This window comes from Ovis aries, chromosome 24 (genome assembly GCF_016772045.2).
Source record: "Ovis aries strain OAR_USU_Benz2616 breed Rambouillet chromosome 24, ARS-UI_Ramb_v3.0, whole genome shotgun sequence".
NCBI classification, from domain to species: Eukaryota; Metazoa; Chordata; class Mammalia; order Artiodactyla; family Bovidae; genus Ovis; species Ovis aries.
The window spans coordinates 34,972,854-34,983,307 of NC_056077.1; positions in this window are offsets into that span (position 1 = coordinate 34,972,854).

A 10,454-nucleotide genomic window follows, 5' to 3' on the forward strand; every position below is an offset into this window, starting at 1 on the left:
TTCTCCAGGCAAGAATACTGGAGTGGGTTGCCATGCCCTCCTCCTCTTCCCGACCCAGGGATTGAACCCACGTCTCCTGCATTGGCAGGTGGTTTCTTAACCACTGAACCAGCAGGGAAGCCCTACCCAGGTGTACGCATGTGTAAAACTCCATCAAGCTGTTCACTTAAGATGTGTGCATTTTACTAAAAGAAAAGGAGTCCGCGTTTCTTCTGCAGGCGTCGGCCACTGTGCGTCATCATGGCCTCGGCAGGGAACAGAGGCCTCTGCCCCAAGGAGCTGGGGGGGCCTGCTCCCCCAGCACTGGGCGCACTGTCAGCCTGGCGGCCCCTCACTCAGGCACAGTCCAGACAGACATGGGTGGAGTCCAGCAGGGGAGGGAGCGGTCAGTCACACAGAAGGTACCAGACTGAGCAGAAGCAGAGATGCTAGGAGGGACAGCGGGGGTCCTGCTGGGGGCGGCTAGGGCAGGGGGGACCCTGGTGAGTTGAGGGCACCCAGAGGCCAGGGTCCCAAGTGCCCAGGTAATAGGGAAGGACCTTCATATTCTATGACAAATTAATCACTATTGTCCATAAGCTGTTTTTTTTTTTTAAATATATTTATTTACTTATGCTGAGTCTTAGTTACTGCCTGTGGGATCTTTAGTTAGGGCTCTAGTTCCATGACCAGGAATCAAATACCGGGCCCTCTGCGTTAGGAGTGCAGAATTTTAGCCACTGGACCATCAAATGAAATCCCACCTGTAAGCTTGTGTTATACATAAGGAACCACCTCTGGGAACCCTGCCACAGGTAACGAGCGTAAAGCTGAAATACCTTAGATGAGCTCACGGGACAGAGCCTGACCAGGCCCACCTGTGAACGGCAGCAGGGGAGGGAGAAATGAACGCATCCCCTCTGGAGTCTGGTCGGAACCAGGACTTTCCCCTTCCCCTCTTAGTAAGAAAAGCCTGGATTCTAACGTGGGGAATTTAACGTGAGGAAGACGGTTCCCTGCGACACTAGTCTCCCATCTTTTCCGTCTGCCGCCTTTCCAAATAAAGTCGCTATTTCGTGCCCCAACAGCTCTTCCTCTCGGTTTATCAGCCTGCCCCGTTGCCAGCAGTTGGAGCTTGGACTGGAAACACCCACAGAGGACCAGAAGCTGTGATGCCATGAAAGCAGAGAAGTTGGTGTCTGCGGCGGTGGAAGGGCGCCCTCTGAGCAGGTGCGAAGGGTGGGCTGGAGCCCCCTGGGCAGGAGTCAGGCTGAGAACCGGGAGCTGCCTCCACGTCCTGTCTCCCCCACACCCGCCCCGTAACCCCTCACCCCACCGTGGCTCCAGGACTCCTGGTTCCTGTCAGCCCAGCCAGGGCCTGTCGCGAGCTGGAGCCGGGAGGCAGTGGCGCCAGAGGCCTTGACAGGTTTATGCTCCGGCTGCGGCTGCTGCTCTGGCCTCATGCCATGTGCCCTGTCATCCTCCTCCCCCCGGAGCTGGGAGACGCTCAGCCAGGGGTCTGGAGACCAGGGTCTCCTGGGAGTCTCACCGTCCCCTCCCCAGTCCAGGGCCATCTCTGCCTGAGAACGATGCCCATACCCTTGTCCCCCACCCCCTTCGCCCTGGCCCTGCTCCTTCAAGTCCAGCCTGGTGTCACCTCTTCCAGGAAGCCCACTTGGAACATCACCCTCTATGGGTAGGGGATGCCTTGGGTTTCTCCTAGAGGCTGGGGCAGAGATCTAGACCCAGACTCTGTATTCCCAACCTTCCCCTTTCAAAACCCAGGACTCCTGGTTTTTCACTTGCCTTACCTCAGTTTCCCGCTTTGGGAGGGGGCAGTGGGCTGGAGCTGAGGGGCTTAAGTGACTGCAGGTCTGGGGAGGCCTCAGAGAATGGGCACCTCTGGGCTCCCTTCTGGCTGCCCGCTTGGCCACTGTTGGGGCCCCACGCTCACAGGGCACCTCGGGGACAGCGGTCAGCGCTGCATGCCTGCTCTAGGCTTCTGCTCAAGGCCGCTCTCCCGGCCCCCTTGGGGCGCCCCAAGGGACCTGCAACCTCTCCCCCGCCACACACAAGGGGTCCCTGGGGAGAATCGGGGGCCACACTCCCCTTAACTCTGCCCCCACCTCAGTTGGGGTCTAGAACCTTCCTCTGTCTCCGCAGTCTCTCTCTCTGACTTCCTGTCTCTCTGCTTCTGTTTCTCTTTCTCTCTGAGCAGGGTCTGTTTCTCTGTCCTCCAGGGAGGGTGAAGCTGTGCTAGGAGAGGGCAACTTCATCTCAGCGCCTCTGCAGGGTCTTGTCTACAAAGCGGACTGACACCAGCCTTTCCGTCTGTGCCTTCCTTATCTGTATGAAGGGGATGATGGGAGCAGCTCCTGGCTCCAGTGAAGACGAATGAGAATGTTCCCGAAGTTCTCAGCACCAAAAAGTGCCTCTTGAGCTCTGCTGACATCAGCAAGCTCTACTTACAGCCACGCTATGGAGGGGGTGCCCCACCATCGCACCACTTTACAGTGTAGGCAAATGAGGCCCAGAGAGGCTGAGTTACTTGCCCGTAGTCACACAGCAGGTCTTGTTGTGGTCGTGAAACCGATTGGTGTCATTCCAGGGGGGCTCCAAAGAGCCCCAATACCATATTGCTTTATGTCTCAGTGCAGTGAAAAATTCGGTGAGAGCAAAGTGGTAGATAAGAAGTGATTTATTAGACTAGGACGCTTGTGAGGCCTACACACTGGTGGGCGAGAGATGCCGTGCCCCAAGAACTTAGTGGGGCTGCAGTTTTATAATCAAAGGAACCGCGAGGAGAGGAGAAGACCTTGTCTTTCTTGAGTAGACGCCATGCTCTCATCATCAGTTCCTCCTCCAGGTGGAGCAGGGGAGTTTTCTTGTGCCTACATGGTCAAGCGATTGTTTTTTGTGTGCAGAGAGCTTGTCTGAGATCATCAACTTACTGAGCTCACGGGGCAGGAGGTGGGTCTCACGCCACCATTGTTTTACTGTTTGGGGGCATGTCCCGTTGCATGGTTTTGTTGCTAAACAACCCTGCTTTCTCAAGTAATCATTAACTTACAGGGGTCTCCCATATCTTTCTACTTATAGTCCCCTAGTGGGATTAACTATTTAATCACCTTTCAATCACCTGTTTTGTCCCTTCATTCTGTCCCTATCAGTAACGGAGCCAGGATTTGAACTTGGGGATCCGGGTCAGGGCCCACACTCTTTACCGTGGGCCTCAGTTTTAAAATTGTATTTAATGTTCTCTGTCTAAATGGGGCCGGGCAAGGGGGAGCTGGGAATAGAACCTGACCGGCCTGTGAATGCCTCTTGACCTGCCTCCTCCAGGCATCTCACAACTGGCCTGTCTAGACCTCATGGCACTCTGCTGTCACTCGTCTGGAGCCTGCCAGGGCTCCCCGGGGGCCCTGGGCTCAGTCCAGAGCCCTGCACCCAGCCTTTGTGGGGCCCCAGCTGGGCCCCCCCCCGCTGCACCCCCCCCCCCCCCCCCCCCGCTGACCTCTGTGGGAGGGCTGCCCTTCCCCGCTCAGCACCTCCGCCCAGCTTCCTCCCCACACCTTGCTTCTCCCTCTGATCCACCTCTCTGACTTTCTGACTCACAGTAATACCAACCTGCCCTTTCCTCTTGGGGTCTGTTTCCTCTCAGAAGTCCTCTCTTGGGGCCCAGCCGAGATTTGGCACTGGAAGTGGGGAGGACAGAATGGGAGGCCTCTCCCCTGAGCAAGGACAGCTTCACCAGGAGACCCTGTGGGTGAGGGGCCTCCAGTCCTTAGCTCTGGGGGAGGGGAAGGTCACTGGCTTCAAAATACATAAGCTCCCCAATTTTTAAAACTATTTAAAAATTGCACCAGGCCGTAGTTGCAGCATACTGGGATCTAATTCCCCAACCAGGGCTTGAACCCGGGCCCCCTGCATCAGGAACATGGAGTCTTAGCCACTGGACCACCAGGGAAGTCCCTCCCCCAATTATAAAAATGGCAAATGTTTCTTTAAATATTTTCTACATGCAATGTTGTGTCAGCTTCACAAATTTAGCATTTTAAGATGTGTCACTGTGCATGAAAACAATCGGTAGGTCACATTTTCTCACTTGGGAAGGATTCCCAAGATTCCTAAGAGTGGACGATGTTTGTGGAGAAATCAAGGTCAGCAGCAAGTCAAATGAGTTCCTGGAACCCGGAGAACTTCCAAAACTAGGTTATAACATTCTTTTTTGAATATTTTTACAGCCACAGAAAGGCATATAAAGTTGAGGGATATTTGCATTTTTTGATTGTGGTTAAAAAAAAAATGTAACATGAAGTAAGTCACCGTAGCCATTTTTAGGGGCACAGCTCAATGCTGCTAAGCACATTCATGCCCTTGTGAGACACATCTTCCGAAGTTTATCGTCTTGCAAAACTGAAACTCTATACCCGTTAAACAACAAACACCCCATTCTCCCTCCCTGAGGCTAGAACCCTGGCAACCACTGTTCTACTTTCTATTTCTGAGACTGACTGTACTAGACATCACACAGCAGCAGAACCATAGAGCACACGTCTTTTGTGACTGGCTTATTTCACTGAGCATAATATCCTCCAGGTTAGTTCATGCTGTAGCAGGTGCTGGATTTCCTTCTCCTTTGTTCAACTTTTTATTTTAATATTTGTTTTTATTTATCCAGCTGCACTGGGGCTTGGTTGCAGCATGCAGGATCTTTAGTTGCGGCGGGTGGGATCTAATTTCTCTGGCCAGGGATCAAACCTGGAGGAGTGCAGAGTCTTAGCCCCTGGGCCACCAGGAAAGTCCCTGAATTTTCTTCTTATTAAAGGCTGAATAATATTCCACTGTATGTGTAGAGACCACCTTATTCATATACCCATCAATGGACACTTAAATCGCTTCTACCTCTTGGGGGAAAAAGATGCGATGAACAAGAGTATGCAAATAGCTGGTCCTCCCAGGCCTTCTGAGTCTCCTCTGATGCTCAAAAACCCAGATTCCACAAACTCAAACACTTTTCAATGTTACTGACCTGTTGTGAATTTATTCTAAACATGCTTTGAAACTCAAGAGCTGCCTCCTTAATGTGCCAAGAGCACCAAGACTTTCAGGAGTCCTTGGCACTCTTGCTGATGTGGGTCAAGACCTTAAAATTTACATCCGCTTTGGTATAGAGATGGATGCCATCCAGGGTGGATCCACTGTTACATATTCATTACTATTACATTCACTTTTTATTCTGATTTAAAAGAAACTGAAACATTTTGTAGTTCCCTAAAAACATCCGGAAAGGGATACTCCATTCAGCTGACCATGTGGGTTAGGGGCAGAGTGAGTTCAGGGTGGTAATGAGACCCACTTGCTAATACTTCAAAATGTGGACTCGCTGAACTTCCAGCACCCAGGTCCATCCACGTCATTCTTGGGCTCTAAACCCTGCCCAGGAAAACATCTGAGCTGCCAAGGCCCTTCATTGGCTGGTTTCCCTCTGCCCTTCCAGTCTCAAGTTCCATAGGCCTCTGACACCTCCCTCTTGGATGTCTCCGGAACACACCAGCCTTCATCACGCCTGCACGCGTTTGTTCAGGCTGCCCCCTCCGCTGGTAGCACCTGCTCCCACCTGGACCACCGTGTGCACCCTGTGAGAGCCAGCTCAAATGTCACTTCCTCTTTGAAGATCCTGGGCCTCTGTATTCCTCCCCTTCTGTATTCCTCATTCATTTCTCTGTTGTAGCATTTACCTGCCCTTTTGTGTCTTTCTTTTCCCTTCAACTGTGAACCCCTTGATCCCATGGATCCCCAGCACCCGGCACAAGTCAGTGATGCTGAACACATGAGTAGATGACTGAATGAAAGAATGAGGAAGATGGGTACTGAGGGCAGGAGGCTCAGGAAAGGGATCTCCTGTATAGCCCCCCTCTACATGGAGGGTCTGGCCTGATGGCAGAGCCAGAATGCCCTCTCCTCCCTGTCCCGCCCTCTGACTCACCCCCTCCCCAGAGACTGGTTTCTGGGAATGTTCTAGAAGCTGGGCTTGCTTCCCTGGCTGAATCCTGTGTCAACCCCATTCTGCCTCAGGAGGCCCTATGGCCTCAGAGGTTTCGCTCTGAGGCCACCAGGCCAGGGAGTGGGCAGTGCAGAGGGAAGGGCCTCTCACATCAGCAGGGATGTGGGTCGGTGGGCGGCAGCCCCCACTGAGCTGCCTCCCTTCCTTCTGAAGTTGAGTGATGCAGGGTGCCAGGCGCCTACTCAGAGGACTGTCACCGGAGCCAAATGGCAGACTCTGTGGGCGCTCGGAGTCTAGGTGGCATCTAGTGGGTGCAGCACAGAGAAAGTCAAGACCCTGCAGGATCTACTGTCACCCTTCGGGGTGCCCAGCGCCTGGACCCCCTTCCTCTGTCCAGGTCTTCCTCCCTCCCCAACCCCACCTTTGGAGGCAGGCCCCTCCCCTCCCCAGGCACAGACACCCTCCCAGCTTTGCGGGAAGGCTGGGAGGGTGGTGGGGGCGGCCGTGTAGCACTGTTGGTATGAGACGAGGGGTCTGGGCTAGGGCAGCGGATGGGGTGTCCACACCAAGCCACGTCTGGCATGTGATTTGGGGCGTTGTTCCCGGCTGGGTGTGGCCTTTGGACCTGGTTCTCTGGCTCTCCCTGAGCATCCATGACACACTCAACAGCCTCTAATGAATCCCTTTCTGTCTGTATTAGTCAGAGCTGGTTTGTGTTGCTTGGGATCAGAAACCAGGAAAGTGTGGCCTCCCCCAAAGCTAAGGAGATTGTGGGTGATATCACTTAAGGTCTAGCGCCCAGAAAATTGGAGGATCTGTTCATGTCTGCTCCATGGAGCAGAGAACACAGAAGGGAGGCCCAGCTACCCTCTGGAAGCTACACTCCAGAAGCTCTTGTGACAAAGTGGAGGTTCTCTGGGGGACAATTCTGGCCTGGGGTCTAGAATTCATAGTAGGGGAGAGGATCCTGACCTGGAGATGAGTAGGCTAAAGGCTCTGGGGAGAACAGTGATGGTTTAGACCCCAAGGACCACTGTGGCAGCTCACGGAGGGGGGTCCAGGCCGTGCTCACTGCTGGAACAGTTTGATGATGGACAGAGCTGCCTTTGGAGTCGGTACGATTGAGGGCAGGAGGAGAAGGGGGAGACAGAGGATGAGATGGTTGGATGGCATCATCGACTCAATAGACATGAGTTTGAGGAAACTCCAGGAGACACTGAAGGACAGGGAAGCCTGGTGTGCTGCACTCCATGGGGTTGCAAAAAGTCCAACATGAGTAAATGACTAAACAACAAAGCTCCCCAGAACTGGAGGTAAGCAAGGACTGGTCCTGAAGCCTGGGCTTCCTTGGCTTGGCTTTGGGGTGAGTCTCCCATCTAGGTGAAGAGAATATCCTTGCAGCCACACCAAACACAAGACTTGGCAGTGACCCTCCCTGCCTAGCACCCACTAAGCAGGCCTCAGTACAGCCTGGTGGGGGTAGTGAGCCCCCAATCTACCAAGAAGCTAACATAGCTTCTTCTCATTCCCCAGATGGTCTGGTCCAAACCCAGGGGTGAGGGAACACGCCTGAGGGATGCCCAGTCAGAGGGGGCAATTGAGGATGACTGATAACGGTCATAGCAAACACCCTCTTCCAACAACACAAGAGAAGACTCTACACATGGACATCACCAGATGGTCAACACTGAAATCAGATTGATTATATTCTTTGCAGCCAAAGATGGAGAAGCTCTATACAGTCAGCAAAAACAAGACCGGGAGCTGACTGTGGCTCAGATCATGAACTCCTTATTGCCAAATTCAGACTTAAATTGAAGAAAGTAGGGAAACTCACTAGACCATTCAGGTATGACCTAAATCAAATTCCTTATGATTATAGAGTGGAAGTGAAAAATAGATTTAAGGGACTAGATCTGATAGATAGAGTGCCTGATGAACTATGGACGGAGGTTCGTGACACTGTACACGAGACAGGGATCAAGACCATCCCCACAGAAAAGAAATGCAAAAAAGCAAAATGGCTGTCTGGGGAGACCTTACAAATAGCTGTGAAAAGAAGAGTAGTGAAAAGCAAAGGAGAAAAGGAAAGATATAAGCATCTGAATGCAGAGTTCCCAATAATAGCAAGAAGAGATAAGAAAGCCTTCCTCAGGGATCAATGCAAAGAAATAGAGGAAAAGAACAGAATGGGAAAGACTAGAGCTCTCTTCAAGAAAATTAGAGATACCAAGGGAACATTTCATGCAAAGATGGGCTTGATAAAGGACAGAAATGGTATGGACCTAACAGAAGCAGAAGATATTAAGAAGAGGTGGCAACAATACACGAAGAACTGTACAAAAAAGATCTTCAAGACCAAGATAATCACGATGGTGTGATCACTCACCTAGAGCCAGACATCCTGGAATGTGAAGTCAAGTGGGCCTTAGAAAGCATCACTACGAACAAAGCTAGTGGAGGTGATGGCATTCCAGTTGAGCTATTTCAAATCCTGAAAGATGCCATGAAAGTGCTGCACTCAATATGCCAGCAAATTTGGAAAACTCAGCAGTGGACACAGGACTGGAAAAGGTCAGTTTTCATTCCAAAGAATGCTCAAACTACTGCACCATTGCACTCATCTCACACGCTAGTAAAGTAATGCTCAAAATTCTCCAAGACAGTCTTCAGCAATTCGTGAACCGTGAACTTCCAGATGTTCAAGCTGGTTTTAGAAAAGGCAGAGGAACCAGAGATCAAATTGCCAACATCCGCTGGATCATCGAAAAACCAAGAGAGTTCCAGAAAAACATCTATTTCTGCTTTATTGACTATGCCAAAGCCTTTGATTGTATAGATCACAATAAACTGTGGAAAATTCTGGAAGAGATGGGAATACCAGATCACCTGACCTGCCTCTTGAGAAACCTATATGCTGGTCAGGAAGCAACAGTTAGAACTGGACATGGAACAACAGACTGGTTCCAAATAGGAAAAGGAGTACGTCAAGGCTGTATATTGTCACCCTGCTTATTTAACTTATATGCAGAGTACATCATGAGAAACGCTGGGCTGGAAGAAGCACAAGCTGGAATCAAGACTGCTGGGAGAAATATCAATAACCTCAGATATGCAGATGACACCACCCTTATGGCAGAAAGGGAAGAGGAGCTAAAAAGGGTCTTGATGAAAGTGAAAGAGGAGAGTGAAAAAGTTGACTTAAAGCTCAACATTCAGAAAACGAAGATCATGGCATCCGGTCCCATCACTTCATGGGAAATAGATGGGGAAACAGTGGAAACAGTGTCAGACTTTATTTTGGGGGGCTCCAAAATCACTGCAGATGGTGACTGCAGCCATGAAATTAAAAGACGCTTACTCCTTGGAAGGAAAGTTATGACCAACCTAGATAGCGTATTGAAAAGCAGAGACATTACTTTGCCAACAAAGGTCTGTCTAGTCAAGGCTATGGTTTTTCCTGTGGTCATGTATGGATGTGAGAGTTGGACTGTGAAGAAAGCTGAGCGCCAAAAAGAATTGATGCTTTTGAACTGTGGTGTTGGAAAAGACTCTTGAGAGTCCCTTGGACTGCAAGGAGATCCAACCAGTCCATTCTAAAGGAGATCACTCCTGGGATTTCTTTGGAAGGAATGATGCTAAAGCTGAAACTCCAGTACTCTGGCCATCTCATGCGAAGAGCTGACTCATTGGAAAAGACTGTGATGCTGGGAGGGATTGGGGGCAGGAGGAGAAGGGGACGACAAAGGATGTGATGGCTGGATGGCATTATCGACTCGATGGACGTGAGTTTCAGTGAACTCCGGGAGTTGGTGATGGACAGGGAGGCCTGGTGTCCTGCAACTCATGGGGTCGCAAAGAGTCAGACGCGACTGAGCGACTGAACTGAACTGAACTGATAATGGCCTTGATAAACTACGTGATAAAACAACCCTAGGTACCCTGAGAAACCATCCTGTTCCATGTGAGAGCCATGCAGTTGTTTGGTGAAAGCAAATGATGGTTACACCCTGCTCATCCACTGACAGGGGACACTGAAGACGTGATGGATGGACCTCCACGTGAAGGAAAACTGGGTAAGCGGCCAAGAGAACAAGGATGCTTTTTGTGTACAGATATGCATGGCTCCCTGAGACAGAATAAGTGAAACTCTCAGAGTAAGCACTAAGCTATTATTTGTGTATAAAAAGGAAAACAATATAAATGTCTGCTGATGCACTGTAGGCAGAGACTGAGTCCAGAAGGACGGACAAGGTGTCAGGACTAGTGGGTGCCTCGGGGGAAGGAATCTGTGTGGCTGGGAGAGAAGAGACTGACTTTTCTCTGAAGGTACTGTAAACCTTCAAAGCCTTCTGAGTTTGGTAAAGCATGTGTGTAAGTGTATAAATAACAAAACAGGAAAATACAAAATGTACCAGAAAATAGAACCTGCTGGGCACCCCCATACCTAGTGTGTCCTTTTGGTAGG